This window comes from Myotis brandtii, unplaced genomic scaffold, assembly GCF_000412655.1.
Source record: "Myotis brandtii unplaced genomic scaffold, ASM41265v1 scaffold48, whole genome shotgun sequence".
Taxonomy (NCBI): Eukaryota; Metazoa; Chordata; class Mammalia; order Chiroptera; family Vespertilionidae; genus Myotis; species Myotis brandtii.
In genome coordinates, this window is record NW_005368341.1 from 2,083,488 (window position 1) to 2,102,888 (window position 19,401).

A 19,401-nucleotide genomic window follows, 5' to 3' on the forward strand; every position below is an offset into this window, starting at 1 on the left:
GATGAGAGAGAAACATCGAACAGCTGCCTCCTGCACACTCCCCACTGGAGATGTGCCCGCAAGCAAGGTACATGCCCTTGACCGGAATCAAACCTGGGACCCTTGAGTCGACAGGCCGATGCTCTATCCACTGAGCCAAACTGGTTAGTGCAATTAATTCCCTTTTAATGTGCATGAATTTCATGCATCAGGCTACTAGTGTTAATATATTTGTTAAAAGAAAGCATGTCTTTTGTTGACATGCTTCACAGCCAAGGTAGAAAAGACAACAAATGCACAGAGTTGCATTTAAAGATGTCGGAGCAGAGGAAGTTTAGTATAAAAATATCATTAAAAACTAAAACAACATTACTAGTATATGTGTCACATAAGATCAAATATGAATCTAGGAGTCTTGAGTCAAAGAAAAGAAGCTAAGATTTGAATAATGTTGAAAGGGAAAACAATGAATTTAGTTTGATCTCAGATAAGAAATGATTTGAGGAAAAAGGATTATGTAGGGAGAGACCCAAATGGTATATCTGTGCTGGGGGCATGAAGACACAAAGCCAGGCCTGAAAGACTAGAAAAATAGGTCAAGTGCTTCAGGAAAGAAGGTGATTGGCTGATAGAGAAAGAACCATGGCTTTCTCACATTCACTGACACCTCTCAAAGTGATGTTAAAAATGGGTGCTACAGACAAGAATTCGTGAACTGTCCTTAAATACATACATAATGGAAGAAGGGAATACAAATTCTTTAAAATGGGGAATCCATATTTTCATATACAGAAAAGGGACAAAAATGTTAAGAAACCTGCTAGAGAAGAATTTAAATTACTTTCAGGATCAACAGAATAATGTGAGTTTCATCCCCACTCCCACTGCCCTAAAAACAAATAAACTTTGAATATCCCTTTTGGCAAGGTGTGTGAAAATTAGAGAGGTTGGACCAGGGTGAACAACATGGCTGTTATCTAGAATAAAAATTAGAAATAAAGGTCAGAGATCCAAACACCGGTTTGAGATAACATTTTACTATGACTTAGTTTTACTTCAATCAAATTGTTTAGAAGCCCCTAATCCACAATTATGTGTGATATCAGATCCGATTTATTTTAATGGAGGAAAAGAGGTAAGGAAAGAGGGTTGGAGAAGTAAAGAATAAAAATATGGGAAAACACTAGCATTAAGGCCCTGAAAGTGCTTCCCACTCAAAAAGAAACACTTTGAACACTGAAATTTCTCCTAAAATCAGCCCTGATTACCATGCTCTAAGCAGCAGAGCAGGGAGTCATATGAAAGCATCAGCTTCATGTAATTCATAGGGGGTTATTTTCTGGTCTAGTTGGCTTTTCTGCAAAGTTATTGCTATTTTTTATAAAGTACCTCCATTCCATGGTTTTCTTTAATCATGATATAACTAAATCACATCCAAAGTTGCCTCATCTACCCAAATCTTCTCAAATGGTCCATTAATTTTAGACCAAAGATAAATGGTATGACTTTATAGTTTGGTTATAGAACAGGAAGGCTCATACTTAAGGGAAACATCAAAAGAAACATCAAGTCCCTGAGGTTCTCTCAGAGGAGACCAAGCAGAAGAGCTTAAATGAAGCCTGTGGGAGACAGGCCAGCATGGGAATCCGATACCTGCGGAGTGGGAGCTCAAGATACCTGCAGCAGTTCTCGGCTTCATACCCTAGAGCTCACTACACAAAATTTAAACAACTGAAGTTTAGGGATGTATGAAGAAGGAGTCTAAGAAGGTGGAAGCAAAAGCAAAGAGAATAACAAGCTGCAGGAAAACCACACCTCATCACCCTCCAAACCAGAGTGCACAACCAAGGATGACCTTCCAAAAGCAGAGGTGACTTCCAGGACTTTGCCAGTGGCATCCCTGTTCTCACAAATGTTCTGTTCTTATACTCTGGCCTCAGCTACATTTATTCTGCTCACCTTGGGAGAAGGTTCATAGAAGAACCAGTCTGGCCACAACATCATGTCTTCATCTTCAACTCCAACTGAGAGGGAAGAAAAAGCCAGTGGGAGGTGGATAATGTACTAAAGATAGAAAGAGGAGCATGAAAGTGAGATTGGAAAAAATAATAACAAAAAGAGGTGGGCTTGGACGAAGTAAACAAGAACAAAAAACAATTAGGGCTGGATTAAGAAAAACCCTGCCTGTGAATTCTATTCAACTATTGAAATCATGTTTCCCAATGTATATAATAATATGAGAGCGATGTTCACAATATGATGATCAACTATAAAAGCAGGTTATGAACAGTTTGCAGAGTACCTACTTATTTTTGTAAATATGTCTAAACATATAGAAGTTAGTATAGTTGTATAAGAATTATATTAGATATGTGTGAAAAGAGATGGGAATAGAGATGAAGGCCAAAAAACCAAGCAGATGTATCCAAAAAATGCTAGCATGAGTTTATCTTTATATAGTGAGATTATGGGTGATTTTCCTCATTTTTACACTTCTCTATATTTTCCAATTTTGTACAATATATACAATAAGAAGAATAATTAATAAAACAAGAAAGCTTTGGGACTAGTTCTTTTTCTGTATCTTTTCTCCCAAAACCCAACACATGAAAAACTGTGATCAAAATTGCTTGCACCAACGATTTTGAAGAGAAAGAACAAAATAACACAAAGCATGCATAACAATCATCACAGTCCTAAAACTGTCTTTACACACCTGATTCTTAATTCCAACCAAGTCCTCCCAAGTTCTCAGTTTCAATAAGAAATAATAAACATCATGAAAGAGAGCATCAAACTCAGATTTCTGACAAGACAACAGTTAAAATTCATGAGGGTACATTTTGCTGTTAATTGGCTATCCACCATTAGAAACCTGGCTTTTTGATTCAGAATAGTCACAGCAGGCGCCTGCAGATTGGCTAATGAGCTGTCCAGTCACTGGTGAATCCGGCTATTCATCAAGCCCCTGGGTAATCTGAAGGGAACTCAGGATACCTGCAGCAGTTCAAGTGGAAAATGAAATCTGAGCAGCCTCGAAAGGGGAAATGACATCCTGCCCAAGCTGAAAGCATCTGTTCTTTTGGGGTAGATTCATCCAGACTGGTCAAATTGGACTGAGAAGTTAACTAAAATAGAAGGTCTATCATTGCTGGAGTTTGGCAGCTTGCCTTTCCTTCTAGAAAAGCATGCCACTTTAATATCTGCCTCAAGTCACCGTCGACTGCCTTAGAATGGCTTTTGAACCTAGTAAATGGGAATATGAGCTTATTTATATAGAAAACACAGCATGAGGAAAAGGACTACTGAAAAAATAGAACTGGAGTTTGGCGGACGGAGACAAGTTGTTGGAACTGACAGTACAGTACAGTACAATAATAAGTGATGGGGGGGGGGAATCCAATAAGAGAGCAATTATTCAAGTGGGTTTTAATCTGCATCTTCCCACCACCATGCCAGTTTTAGACAGCAGGAGGTATAAAAGGACACCAGAGCTTAGCAATGTCAGCCAACTGTCATCCTGTCAAGAGCGCAGACAAATAGTCACCATGAGAAAATCAATAGCAGTGGGAAAAAGGCTTTCGTTGTACATTTATGATGGATAACACAGCCTGGGTGTAATGCATTGAAACAACTAACTGAGATGATGCAGCCCGCTTCAGTCAATGATTTTCAAGCCTTGGATAGGAGCAGCCACACTGCGAAAGCATTTGCAGTTGTAGGCACTTGACAGCAGCCATGTCTCTACATCGAAGAATTAATCCAAAGGTTTTCCCTGAAAACTCCAAGTATGGTAGTAGAAAAAAGAATGGAAAGAACCGTCATTACACCATGTCTAAACACTCAAACTACAAAAGTGACTCTTACCATGGATCATCCTCTGCTTCTAGAATTGGAGGAAAGCACAAACACAGTAGTAATCTACCCTTTTACGTAAGTTCCACAGGGTGATGTTTCAGTGAGGAGGTAGACTGGCTCTTTTGTTGAACTATGGGGAAAACTGGAACATCAGAGCAGTAATGGTTTTTTCAACCTTCTAGAAACCTGTGGGAAAGCCTAGACTAGGTGCTAAAACCACGTGAGTTTCCCCCTTTTAATCCAGATCCTGGTAGTCAAGACTTCTGCCTCCATTAGGCAAAGTGAATCTATTGTGGCTAATGAGCTGGCTCCATTCTGAGCCTAGTTTCCCACTTTATTAGGCGGAGAAGGATGATTTGCAATCACCAGCTCCTCTGCCTTGGCCTGGTGATTTTGTCTATCTCCTCTCCTGCCACGGAGGTACTCGTGGGATGTGGTGTCCCAGTCAGAGTCTCTTTCCTACCAGGCAGTTGGTCCCACCCAGGAGGATGGCATCCAAAGCATCTCTAGAGGCTAGGGCTTCTGAGAACACTGGAGACAACAGGGCAGGCAGACCAGTGACAGACACGGGACCCAGAGAAGGACAGCCACAGCCTCACACAGACCCTGATACTGATTCAAGGTGACTCTTGACATACCAGCCAACCCCTCGGTGGATCAGTCCCTCATCTGAAAAATAGCAATGATCTTATCATGATCTTATCTCCCTCAATGGAAGATCAGGGAATCAAATGAAATCAAGAATATGAAAGTACTTTAAAAAATGGTCACTTATAAATTACAGAATTCTAGAAGCACCTTAGAGATCATTTAGTGCAAACCCTTATTATACAGATGAGGAAAGAGTCCCCAAGCAATTAAATGCTTTGAACAAAGACAAACAGAAGCAGAGCTTCTATACATGTTAAAGCACAATTATTAAAAATTAGTACAATGCCAATGTGACTGAAAATATATTAATAACTTATTTTTCCTACTTCTTAGCACAAAAAGAAGACATATATCTATAGAAATAAAAGGAAATAACCAAAGAGGCCACCAGGTCTGGAATATATAGTAAATGGCTTGTTACTATTACACTGTAAACATGATAAAATAATATTTTACATTTTCAGTTTTTATGACCACTGTGTAGGACAGCAAAAAATAAATAAATGAGTAAGACTTACCCATAATCCCTCTCAAGAAAAATATCAGTGTTAACATTATGATAAACATCATTTACCATGAGATTATATTCTACAACCTGTTTTGTAACTTGCTATTTTGAATGAAAAAAACTAAAATTCTATTTTATATCTTCCAACAAAGTAATATCCATGAAACATGTTAATGAGAAATATAAAATAGTAATAAGGTGCTTGGTTTTATGAGAAAAAGAAACCTCCATAAAAGTCTTGATCTATTCTCTAAGGAACAAAAGAATAAATATAGATAGCTCAGGAATAAAAATTTTAAAGTGGTGCCCTGGCTGATCTGGCTCAGTTGGTTGGTTGATGTCCCGTGCACCAAAAGGTTGCTGATCTGACTCCCTTTCAGGGCACATGCCCAAGCTGCGGGCTTGATTCCCATTAGGGGTCATGCAGGAAACAGCTGATTAATGTTTCACTCTCACATACATGTTTCTCTCTCTCTCCCTCTCCCTTCCTCTCTTTCTAAAAGTCAACTTAAAAAAAATCTTTAGGAAAAAAAATACCTAAAAGTGGTTTCTCCAGTTAGCTAAAGGCCATGGAAAAATCCAGTCATGCTAATGTTCCATGCTAAGTCAAAATCTGTTCTGTTGTAAGCAACAAAATGATTTCCTGAGAGAAGTGATTTCTGTTGTACTTACAATCTATTTCCAAAGCAGTCACTGACGCAGCAGCTCCTACCCTGAGTTGCAAAATTGAGATATTGTAACTTTCAATATTCACCTGTCTCAACCCCCTGTTCCTCCATCCCTCTTTTGAACCAAAGGTCAGTTTTATAAGAATATATCTTTTATGTTAATGATATGCCTGTGACCAAGAGTTTTTACTCCTCACATATCCTTCCTCTCAGAATGAGGGCTCATTCTACTTAAAGTCCCTTAAGTGCAAGCTTTATTATAGAGTGCTGCCTCAGAGGACTAAAATTCACCTTAAAGAGTGAAATTCAAAGTTGATCATGTCTCATTGCTTGTTCTGAGATGTTAAAGTTGGCAGTTGCACATAGAGCATTCAGATTCAATTTGGATAAAACCAGTCCTGCTGAAGTAGCTCTGATTTTCAGATACAAACCCACTGGAAACCTAAATTGCCTCTGCCTAATTGCCAAAAAAGAAAACCCAAGAAGTTCAAGTAGTTACTCCCTTACCTGTCCTTGCCCTAACCTCCAGTGATCTTTCTGAACCACAGAATTTTCTAAGATCCCATCATCATGACCACCTATCTTGCTAGTTCCTTCTGTTTTATTAAAAATATTATTTTTGTCATCCCAGGCAAACATGTTGAAGAGAAGCAGAGTTCACAATCATTGGCCCTGAAAGCATTGTACAAAAGCAGCAGCTTGCAACAAAGTTTTTATGGTTATTAAAAGATTCAACAATAATGATAATAAATTTTCTAAAGGATATTTGAAAGAAGTTGATAAAGAGCCATTATAAAAATCCATATGAAAAGAAGACAATGAAATGCATAAACAAGGATCTTAAAAGTTAGTGCTTGCCAGTGGTCGGCAAACTGCGGCTCGGCAAACCACGGCTCGCGAGCCACATGCAGCTCTTTGGCCCCTTGAGTGTGGCCCTTCCACAAAATACCGGCTCTTCCACAGGATACCGACTACTGCGCATGGGCCACAAAGTTTCAATCGCACTGTAAGTGCACGCCCGCACGTGGTAGTTTGTGGAAGAGCCACACTGAAGGGGCCAAAGAGCCGCGTGTGGCTCACGAGACACGGTTTGCCGACCACGGCTTTATACGCACGCACCTCCTCACCAACTTCCAGTACATGTTGGCCCATCCCCACTAACCCAGCCAGGCACGAGGTCTCTCCCTGTGATCTTTCTCTATTTCTACTCTGCATTTTCCCCTACAAAGCTGAAGTTGGCCTTCAATGGTCTAAAATTCAAACATGGTTCAGCTTTAAAGAAAGTATAAATTTTCTGATAATTTTAAAAACATCATACCTTGAATAAAGTGAAGTGTTTCCCTTTGTAGGAAAATTTCCAGGTTCATGATTTGTTGGGAATGTTAGTCTATAACTCTTGACCACATAACAAAAACTTCAACTCCTTAAATCCCTCTCATTCTTAGATGTTATATATTAATACCACTTATACATGGACCAAACAATGGAAATCCATATTTAACCATTTCAGTGGTCAATGCAGATCTCTGGATGATCCATCTGGCAATTCAAGTACAGCATAAATGGTGAACAGAGTCTTTTCTGTAAGTCTGGCATGTTGAGCCATGGTTAACTCTAGATCCTTACACTAAACTCAGCCCAAAAGTACTTTCAATCAATGAGACTTGCTCCTTAGCTGGATTTATAGAATACATGCACTTTAACTGTAAGACAAGACATACAATCCACATTGTGTAATATTTTCAACATTAAGATATATTCAGAGTAGTAGAGTGAGAGGGGCATGAGCTTTGGAAGCAGTTCAGAACTTGGATGGAAACAAAGTTCTTCCATCATAGGTCACATGGACTTGAGCAAGCCCAATATCACTGAAGTTCAAATTCCTCATATAATATTAGAGTAATGATCACTATATTTCACAAAATGTTTGCATGGATTAGAGATAATGTATATAAAATGCTCACCATAAAATGTCTAGCCTATAGTAGAAGCCATACATATAGAGTAGACTTCTATAGCTAGCAGTAATGATAATGGTGTAGATTTTACCCTCAACATAGTGTACATTTCAATCCACAGTTAGACAGAAGTAAAGTGTAAAGATCTCTGGGAGCCTTCACTGTGCACTTATTTTACTTATTCATAGTTAACTTATTCAAGATTAGATGTAATTATCTAATTACCTGACTGTTTCCTGAAACCATACTTTAAAAAGGGAAAGAATAAAGACCAGTGGTTTCATGAAAGGGTAAGGGGAGAGGAACAGAAGGAAATAGGACTCAGAAAATAAATAGCTGAGAACACAAAAACATATTTGCCCCTCTATATCATCATGTCCTAGAGGATTGTTCTCACAAAACCCAGAGCTCCCGGGGTAGAGATAAATCCCCCAGCACAGTGTGTGGCACCTGACAAGTACTCAATAAAAATGTGTTGACAAATGGAGATTATATTTATGTTCATGTGACCATTATCATAGAGAGTATATTGGTCACTATAAGAGAAGTCATTTTCAAAAGTCTACATAAATACATTGTGTAAATCTAGAAAAGCCCAAGTCTTAAAATTTCAAAGATTGCTGATATCAAAAATTTATACTATTGCTTTAAAAATATTTTTTAATTTTATTGATTTCAGAGAGGAAGGGAGAGGGAAAGAGAGATAGAAACATCAGTGATGAAAAAAAATCATTGATCGGTTGCCTCCTGCACGCCTCCTACTGGGAAATCCAGCCTGTAACCTGGGATATGCCCTGACCAGGAATCAAATCAGTGACCTCTTGTTTCCTGGATCACCGTTCATCCACTGGGCCATACCAGCCAGACTAAAAAGAAAAATGTTTAAGGTGTTCTCTTTTTTCTTTGTATGATATAGAATTATAAAAAAATGACACAATTTTTCTACATTTTAATATTTCTTTTTTCTATATCTTAAAGATACTTGAGACGTAAACATTTACTTTTAGGTGAAGTTTGAATTTGTAAGTTTCAAAAAACAAGCATTTCAACATTAGCATGTAGTTAAAAACAAGATTATTAGATCAATGTCGTGAACCAAAGATAAAATGTAACAGCCTTTAAACATTGATTAATTGCCTTATCCATTTTTCCAGAAATAGAAGAAAATGACATAAATTCTTCTATATGAAAACACCTTTCCAGAGTGTTTTATCTCAGGTAATTTTTACACTAACACAGCTAAAATTATAGCTCAAATCTAAGAATTAAAATTATCATGATGGCATAACTACTAGGGAAAATTGTAACAAAGAAAGAAAGAAAGAGTATCGTCAATAGATCAACTGCAAACAACAAGGAAACCTAACCCAAAACCTTGAACCTTCTATCTAAGGCCCGTATTATCTCTGAGGCTTCCAGGGAAAGTGCAGGGCCTGAGGTGTGGAGAAGCATCCCAGGCCATATAGCCCTGATCAATGGTGACTAGCAATGAGTAGCAGGACATGGGACATATCATCGGTTACACGACACCAGTTCAAAATCAAAAACTAAATGAAAGATTTTCTATTCATGGACTCACAGAGAGAATGAGACATATGAAAATAAAAGCAGATTGTGGCAAGCATGGCTTTTATCTAATGGTCAGCATTTTTAGAGAAGAAGCTTTCAAAAATAAAATTGAAATGGGCTTTAAATTTTTGAACTGATTTTAAATCCTCTTCAACTTCTCTAAATTCATCTGCATAACCATTTTAGAAGAAACTCTAAGTTAATATTATACTTTCTTGGCCATTTGCTAAGACTGTTGACTGACTTTATTTGTAACGTTGTGGCCAACTTCAAGATTTGATTTTATACACCATCCTATACATTATATGCTGGAAGGGTTTATGTTTATCATTTATCTGACAATCTCTTGTTTGTTTTAAAAATTTTAGTGAAAATAATATTAAAACATGGTACAAATCACTTTCCTTCTTTTTGCTTCATTTAAATAGGGTATAGACAAATCGCAATTTCTTTTCTCTTTTTGATTTTTGTGTAATTTATTTCACAACTAAATGACCAATAAACTTTATTAATTAACTGCATACAAATTACAGACATCCCTAAAGAGTGCAATCAATAACACTGATAGCATGAGATGCCCGAGAAACTTGGAATTGGCCTCAAAATAAATCGCAGTGCTTGGTCATAAATTTCTGGAAGAAAATAGGCAGATTACCCAGTGACTCCTTTCTTCTAAGAAAGTCTCTATTTATGATTAATCACTTTAAATCTAAAAGTTCTAAATTGGGAATGGTTGCTATCTTGTTACTGGTCATCATACTAACCAACTGGTCCTGTTTACAACCTGACATCGGTGAACTTCCAAGATGCTGTAGCAAGACTAAAGATGCTAGACTGAAAATTCAGCCTTTTAATACATGGGCTAAATGCCCTGGCAAAGGTTAATTCCAGCTCCCTACTCCCCCCACCCCCCTCACTTAGCTTATATATCTGCTGCCTTACACTCATGCTTTTACAAAATTAAGGATATAAAGAGCTGACGATATAAGAAAGTCTGCAAGAAGATTAGGGAAACTCAGGAAATTAGTGTCCTAAGGGGAGCTATAATAAAAGCCTAAGTTGAAAATATCTCAGAACAGATAGGCAGCATCTGTAAATCATATGCCAATTACATGAGAATGTGCGTGATATGGCCTCAGGGAGATCCTGGAAGAGGCCTCACCACCTGATGTTTCCATAGGTCCTCATCTAGCAGTTTTTAGCTACTAATACCCTTTCACAGACCTATAAAATCCATTGACCTTTTAAACCAGATGTGAGTTAAACTTGGCCATACTAGAGGAGGCCCCAAGTAGTCACAGACTTCCATAGGAAGTAAATGTACTTTACAATAGGGTTTTGCAGGACTCATACCCAAATAATAAAAAACATTCACTCAACGCTAAGTGTCAGGCAGTGTGCTGGGTGTTTTGTATTTCTCTCATTTACATTCTTCATCCTTAAAACAGCCCCCAGGGAGCTATTATCTCCATTTTACAAACGTGGAAACTACTATAGTTTAGAAAGATTAAGGGAAAGGTCCCAGGTTACATAGTGGGAAAGGTCGCCTTTGAATCAACCCTAATGACTCCAGTTCCTGGGCTCATTACCACTACTCTGCAGCACCTCCCTCACACATAACGGGGGGAACAAATGGGCTAGCAAACAAAGGACCAGGTCTCAGTATCTCCGAAGTTTTTTCTAGGTCTAAAAACTTTTTAATGGGCAATAGGAATAATATCACAGGAAATCAGATAAAAGGATTTTCACACCTCATCTTCCTTAATAATATATTAAAAACTAAGAATATGTGAATTCATAATGTTCCCTCGAATCTTTATCTAGATGTGAGGCTAAAGAAAAATGAAACATAAAGGGATCAGAACTCCAGCAAATGCTGCAGACACCTTTATTCTCCCAGTCCACATTTTATTTTTCTATTCATAAAAATTCATAATTAAAATTGCAAAGAGCAGCCTAATCTGTTCCCTCGTTTTAGTGCTTCCATACATCACTGGTTCTGCTGACCTAATAAAAAGAGCTCATCTTTCCCGTATCAATTGATGAACCAAATTACTAATTAGCTGGTGTTCATTTTGTATATAGACGAGGGTTGTATTTCATACATCAACTCTAGGAGCGGCTTCATGCCTTTTTCAACAGTTAACAAAGCAAAATTTAAAATAAAATAAAAAAACATTCAACAAACTCCCTGACACTGGGATGGTCTTGGTCTTGACTTCCTCTAAGTCTGTGATGGCGAACCTTTTGAGCTCCGAGTGTTAGCATTTTGAAAAACCCTAACTTAACTCTGGTGCCGTGTCACATATAGAAATTTCTTTTAATATTTGCAACCATAGTAAAACAAAGACTTATATTTTTGATATTTATTTTATATATCTAAATGCCATTTAACAGAAAAATCAACCAAAAAAATGAGTTCGCGTGTCACCTCTGACACGCATGTCATAGGTTCGCCATCACTGCTCTAAGTCATTCTTTTACATTTTCTTACCACTTTTCAAGATATGAAAATCAGGGGAGGTCAAGAGAGGCCAACAGTACCAAATCCCCTTTCACTGTTTCCCATTTTTCATAGATCATTTCATTAGGAATGACCTGAGTGAACAGAAGCAAGTCAAGGAATAGCCTCAAGATTCCCCTACACACCTAAGAACCACCCATTGAGATTGCCCTGTCCACTCCATAGGAGACTGTGGAGGGGATGGGGACAGCGAGGGAATTCTCACCTTCCTCTTTAAGGCTGAGAGAGAGCAGTCTCCAGTTTTGTTACTAATGCGCCAACACCATCACGTCTGCTCAGGGGGGCTGCTGAAATCCCCACGGGAGTCTCAGCGTGTGACATGAAGCCAGCTACTGCTAAGTGAGGTCTAGGGAATAATTAGAAAGCAGGCATTTTGACTTTTAAATATTCTACTGTCTTTAAGTAGTTTAAATAATTCCTAAGCATAAGTGCCGCTGGGGAGAGCAGGGTGTCAGCAGCAGAATGGATGTTGTTGCTAACAGCCAACAGCTGGAAAGGGACTGTGACAATGCCCCCTGCTTTGCAACACTTTCCTGGTAGCCTGCACCGCACTGGCTCCGGAGTCTAATAGCACAATACGGGAAATGAGAGCTCATCCATCTACTTGTCAGGGCCACTGCAGGCATCCCACATACAAGCCTGCCCAGCTCGCCCGGGGCGGAGCTGGACCATGACCTAAAAGGAAGCCTTTCAGGGGTGCGAGGCCTTTTATGGTAATTAATCCTCCAGGAGACACAATACCCAATGTCACCTGAGCACACCGGAGTAAGTAGGAAATTCCACCATTCTAAATTCCTTATATAGATCACACTGAAATGGGACTATATAAGAAAGTCTAAAGCAGAGGTTCTCAACCTGTGGGTCGCGACCCCTTTGGCAGTCGAACAACCCTTTCACAGGGGTCGCCTAAGACCATCCTGCATATCAGATATTTACATTACGATTCATAACCGTAGCAACATTACAGTTATGAAGTAGCAACGAAAATAATTTTATGGTTGGGTCACAATATGAGGAACTGTATTTAAAGGACCAGAAGGTTGAGAACCACTGGAAAGGAAAACCTGTAAGTATTTCTGTAAGGATGCCTTAATAATCCTCTGGATGTGTTCACTGGGTTTCACTCATGCTTTCCCATCAAACAAAAACCTCCCTGTGCAATTGAAAACTTTTGGATTTTGGGAAGACCTCCTGGGCTGTATCTTCCTGTTATAAGTGCCAGCATTCCTAATGAGAGCTTCTTCCCCGACCCCCTGCTCCACCCACCATTCCAGCATCTACATCCACCTCTTAATTGGTCTCCAAGTCTCCTTCTCTCCCATCTGGACTATATCACACTGCCAGATAATTTCCCAAAGTACACTTTGATCATATCCCTCCCAAACTCAAAAAACATCAACAGTCCAAAGTCTAAACTACTTGGGCAAACTTTAGGGCCCTCCAGAATATGTGCATATGAATCCTTGGCACTGAATGGTACCAGCCTAATGAGCAGTTCACTCACTACATGAATTCTCAGGAGACTTCCACAGGAGCTGCCAAGGACAGTCTTCAAGGATAAGGAAACCGCATGCACTACATATCTACTACGTGCCTTTCACTCCACTAAGCTCTTGGACAATCATCATTTCATTTTTTTATTCTAGATTTTAATAAATGAAAAAAATCCTGTTGCAATAACTTTCCCAGGTCATCTGAACAGAACTAGGACTTAAATCTAGCTCTGTTTGATGCCTATCATAAAACAAGTCACATTATTTCAAAAGTCCTCATGGGTACAAAGTAGGTTTTCATGTAAGGAAAATTAGCTCTGGCCGCAAATCTGTAAGAACACCACATAAGGGACTGGCATTTGAATTGTCCCTATTTTTAAGGGATGGGTAAGGCATCAACAGGTAAGTGGTAGGTGTGGAGGGAAACAGCTTGAGCATGTTTAGGGATTAGAGAATAGAGCCATTAGTATGGTTAAATATCAGTAAGTTGCTTTGGGTTCATGGAGAGGACAAGGATAGTGGGTTAAAATAGACTGAAAGACAGAAATTGTGAGGGGCTTTGAAAGCCTGGCTGAGAAGTCTGAACTTTCACTGTGGGCAACAGGCAGTTATCAAATACTTTTTAAAAGATGCATAATAACTCATTCGATTTATAGAAAGAAAAATTACCTGAACAGTGAGATGGATGGATTGGAGAGGCAAGAGGTCACAGTTAAGGCAGTTAGGAAAGGTTCTACCAAAAGATATAAAGAAAATATCTATTGAGGGCTAAGAAAGGAGGAGATTAAATTGATTATTTAATGGAATTGATAAGATATGACACCTGATTATTTTTGGGGGAGGAAAAAAGGGAGGAATGAAGAGCTCTGAGAATTGCCAAACCTGATTATGTAAGAACATGAAGAGTCACTAAGGTGGAAAAGAAAGAGGAGAAAAGTTTCTGGGAATATTGTTAGCAAAAGAGAAGGCTAGAAATATGAATATGGAACTCCAGAAAAGGTCCAAATGGCAGACGGTAAAGGTGCTGATATGGAGCAGTAGAAAAAATAAAATAATAATAACACTCAACTTTTATTGGTTGCCTATTTTCTGCCAGGTACTGTGCAAAACCTCATTACACTCTCATTTAGTCCTGAAAACCCCCAGTTTACAGATGAAGAAACTGAAGTTTAGAAAGCTGAAGTCACTAACCCAAAAAGGGACATAAAATGTCCATAGAAAAAGAAATTCAGTTGGCTCTAAGCACATGAAAGGTAGTCAAACTAAGTCAAAATTAAATTAATGCAAATAATAATAAAAAGTTACTATGTGAGAAATAGCTCTCATATTTTGTTTGTGCAAATAATTTGGAACAAAAATTTTGGAGGACAATTGGGAAATATCTATCATAATTTTAAATTTACATGCCTTTTGGCAAATTCCACATCTAAGAATTTGTAGTATTGTTATATTTGCACATGAAAGCATGAGAGAGAGAAGAAAAGAGGAGGGAGGGAGAGAGAGAAAGAGAGAGACTGTGTTACTCTCAAAGTTAGCAAAAATAAATAAAGCTATTTAGATGGGGGAAATTCAATGACCTATATACTATCTATTTCAAATTAATGATGGACCTTGTAGGTGTGTACAAGGTCTTCCTTTGTCTTCTAGGCTCCTTAATTATTTTCATTTGCCTTTTCTATTTTTCTTCCTCTCCGTTAGAACCTGGTAGTACCTAAGTTACTCAGTTACTCTTTATTCAACTGGAGAGAGAGAGAGAGAGAGAGAGAGAGAGAGAGAGAACTGGAGAGTAAGAAAGGGATTTGTGCCAACTGGCACTTCTTCCTGATCATGTCATGTGAGGGAGGAAGGATGAAGAACTGAAAATTGAACATTTAGACAGTAAATGCTGGGGAACAGAGTCCACTCTCCAAATGTTCTTCTCTCAGCAACCTAATGCTGAGCTTATCTCCAAGTAACTCTCAGATTTTTGTGTTTTTCTCAGGCCTCTAAATAGACAATAGCAACATTTTTACTAATTTCAGTACTCTGTCCACAGTATAAGCCAGTCATTTTTAATACCTAATATTGAAATGTTCCAGACACAGAGAAAAAAAAAGTGCTGAGACACAAATTCGAGAATGTCTGGTTCAAACTCATGCTGTTTTGCTTTCCACTTCCCATTATGCCAGGAGTCAAAACAAACAAACAAACAAACAAACAAAAAAACAGCCTTAAGTATGAGAAGCAAAATCCATTCAAAACTTTCATCTGGAAAGATCAGTGCTAGGCATGTCCAATGGTCAATGCAAGGTTGATGCCTGTTGATCCCCTTCTATTACTAATGGAACAGATCTGCTTTAGGAAACTCCTAGGCAAAATGTCATGCAAAGAGGAACCGATTTTGCTATCAAGGCTCAAACACCTCGATTTGCACACTACTGCTTGACTTTTTAAATATCGATTCTTAATAGAACTAGATCAAAACAACAACTGGATGGACAAGAAAAGGTATAGAGTTTCTCTTTACCTTCATCTTCCTTTGGAATGGGAAGTCTGTGGCCATTAGGGAGAATAAATAAAAAAGAACAGAGAAGCAAACTGAGAAATGATAAATGAAATTAATTAAATTTTAACTTCAAAAATTTAGGCTGGGTACAAAAATGATATATCATTCTTATATTCCTTCTTATATTTGTAAATAAGATATTTGTTAAGTTCCTCTTACATGCAAATAAACTTTTGATCTACTGATCTGAACAAAAGTAACAGAGGACCTAACAAGAAAAACAAGAACGGTTACACACTTAACTGTAATCCTAAGGGAAGCCATTCATTTTATTAAACTCTGTGGGTCATATGGCATAGCTCAGTCTGGCTAGGCTTCCATACTTTATATACTCATGGTTGCTTTCATTTTCAAGGGATCTTCCGCACTATATCATTCATTCACGAATTCATTCATGCAAGAAATATGTATTGCCTATCTAGCTCTATATTGCTGTCTGTCATTCTCTTCACAGACATAAACTTCATAATGGGATTTGTATCTACTACCCATCCTTACTCTTTCCCCTTAAATTTCCCTTACCTTTTCCACTCTATTTGGATATTTTTACTCCCTAATCTCACAGTTTCTTCCAGCCATTAGAACCCACAGTGGACAGGTTTAAAAACTGGAATCAAAGCTGAAGGCATTAGTAGGGGGAAGTACTGCCCACATTTGCATTAATATTTCTAGAAGGAAGAAGATGGCAGGGAAGTGCACGACTACACATTTTCCTAAAAATGCAGTTTAACATTTCAAAACTCTGGCACTCAAAGTTGTTTTCACTATTGCTGAAACTGTAATTAAACTATTTGGCAATTTGATTAATTTTGTGTTTTATAACAAAAGTCCATGATTCTGCCTAAATATAGTTAAATTAATGGAATATTAATCGGTTTGTCACATCTCCAATCTGTGAAGGGTATTTCGCTTTAATTTGGAAAATCCAGTAATGTCTCCACATGATAAAATTAATCATCCTTCCATCATATCATTTCATCTAGAATTCAGGTAAAAATAAGTAATTTTATGTCCTCATTAACCACTTTGCCTAAAAAATAGTAAAATTGTTAGATAAGCATTAAATTATTAGACCTCAGAGACAACCCAAGATGTTCATTAAGTTAAATTCTTCTGTTGAGGGGGGAGGGGGAGAATCAGCATAAAAAAGCTAGTATATGGAAAGGACGCTGTTTTGTGTGATTATCAGTTTATGGATAAGAATCTCCCAAAGACAATCAATTTATAAATTTAATTTAAGAAAAAATGGGAATCATTTGCTCCTTCTCAAAATTATCCCCAAATTCCATTCCCAGGCCAGAAAGTGTCTTTTCAAAAGGAGTATAAACTGGTCCCTTCCATCAAGATTACTTCAACCTGCTAAATTTGCAATGTTTCACTCATAATTTCTACTCCACTAAATTATTATAACAACTCTCTCTCTCTCATTTATTACATCTTATTCTTTTCACCAACCCTGTTAAATATCATCATTTCACAGAGACTTGGGGAAGCTGAGTAAGCTTGAGAACAGTTTAGTGTGGGAGAAATATTGAGGATTTGATGTCAGGAGTTTAGGATTCTATTACTTATTCCTCCTGTAACTAGCTATGTTCCTGAACTAGTCACTTTATTCTTCAGCTCGTTTTCCTTAGCATTAAAATGAGGGGCTAGTGTAAGTTAGTGCATTTCAAGCTCTAAATTCTAAGGCTTGCCCAAGACCGAGAGAATCAGAATTAGGTCTTCAGTTACTCATCTGGTCCTCTCTCCACTGCTCAATAAACCTAAAAATAAAAGATTCTGCATGTTCTCTGGAACACCTTCATCTTTTCACATCAGCACAGTCCTACAGACCATGAAGGAAAAAGAGAAATCGTTTTAGACATCAGTTCATTAGGACCACTATATTATTTTTGTGGGCCAGCATATATAAATTCAATTAAAATAGGCCTCAAATAATTAAATAAAAACATTTAGTATAACATCATTAAGAATTGCTCTAGAACCTGGCTGAGGTCTTGGACTAGTTGTCTGAATTTAAGCAAGTAAGTGAACTGGAATTGGTCTGAATAATTTATAGCTCTAAAATTCTAATCAATGGCAACAAAGATGATAGAAATCCCTATCTTAGTCTTCAGACACACACACACACACACACACACACACACACTGTGGGGAGTGTTGGAAATAGGCTGCACCTAGTGTTTGCCAGAAGGCTGAGAAGCAAGGGATAGATATGGGAGTACTTCATATGGCCCCTCACTGAGAGCTCAATCTGAAGAAATGCTGAGGAAATCTCAAGTATGAGCAATGGGGGAGAGTGCCAGCAGCTATGAGACCTAATGGACCAATGAAATTGTTTGCCTGCCTTCTGAGGCTCCTTTCAACTGTGTTGTTGTTGTTGTTGTTTCTAAAGAAAAACTTGGTGAGAATTAAGGCAATAAAAAGCACCCTACCAATACAAAATGTGGTGTGTGACTAGACCCTCCATTTCTCAACTATGCTAAGAATGCGGGCCTCTATGCCAAGCTGTCATGGGCTCCCTGACTCTAAACTGCCTAGCTTGACAAATGCTCTCTCCATCGGGGTACCAATTCTGATTCAGCATATACCAGTCACAGGTTGCACCTGTCGGTTGTTTCTTTCCCCCATTTAAGAAGAGGCTCTAGAACTGCCTAAGAAAATTAAACGACTTAGACCAGAGAAGTAGATATTTGTTTCATTCGCATCAGTTGCCAACTGTTGTACAATGGTTGCACAGTAAAGAGTATTTCTTTATTCCCACTAGAAATTAAATTAAGTAGTAATGCCAAGAAGTAATGCCTCTTCCATAACTGAAGAGTTTGAAAATACCACTTAAAATGCAAGAAACCCATAGCTCCCACAATGTGGGGGTTTTTTATGTCAAACTATTTTATTACATCATAGGGGAACTTAAAACCTCTGATGTTTATAAGCAAACAAAATTATTCTAAATTCTCAAGTATAAAAAATAAGATTTGATTAACTAAACTAGAGAAAGACCAAATTATCTTTATATTGACCCTATAGAAAATGATGTGTTAAATCTGTGGTTATATGAAGAGATAATAAAAGACTATGCTGGAAAAATATTTTAAAGTATATATAGATGAATGTTCTATAATATTGTGTAATTATATAAAATATTAACTTGAGAATATTATCCTAAGTGAAGTAAGTCAGAAACAGCTAAGAATCATATCATTTCACTCATATGTCAGATAGAAAATTGAAACTCGTGAACACAAACGGCAGTGTGGTAACTGCCAGAAGGAAGGGGGTAGGGGAAGAAGGGGGCCTTAATATATGGTGCCAGGAGAAGATTTGACTTTGGGTAGTGGGCACACACTGCAATATACAGATCTTGTAACATACAAACCCACACCTAAACCTCATATGATCATATTGATCAATGTCACCCCAATAAATTTAATTTAAAAAAACTCAAAGTAAGGGAAAATATTAATTAAAATGTTGCATTATTTTTCTATTTAAATATTTGTAATTTTACATTAATGTAGTTTCCTGAGAATATAATATTATTCATGACATTTATGTTCCTAGCCTAAACAACAAATACAAAGTAAATTATCTATTTATTATGTCACAATTAGCACTGGAGAAATTTAGCGGCAGAACTATCATATT

General features: G+C 37.7%; 1 protein-coding gene across 2 annotated transcripts in view; it reads right to left on the reverse strand.

Annotated features, from left to right (window-relative positions):
• NXPH1 (neurexophilin 1) overlaps positions 1-19,401 on the reverse strand; it is a 278,463-nt gene that overhangs the window by 232,874 nt on the left and 26,188 nt on the right. The gene's annotated exons all lie outside the window — the stretch shown is intronic.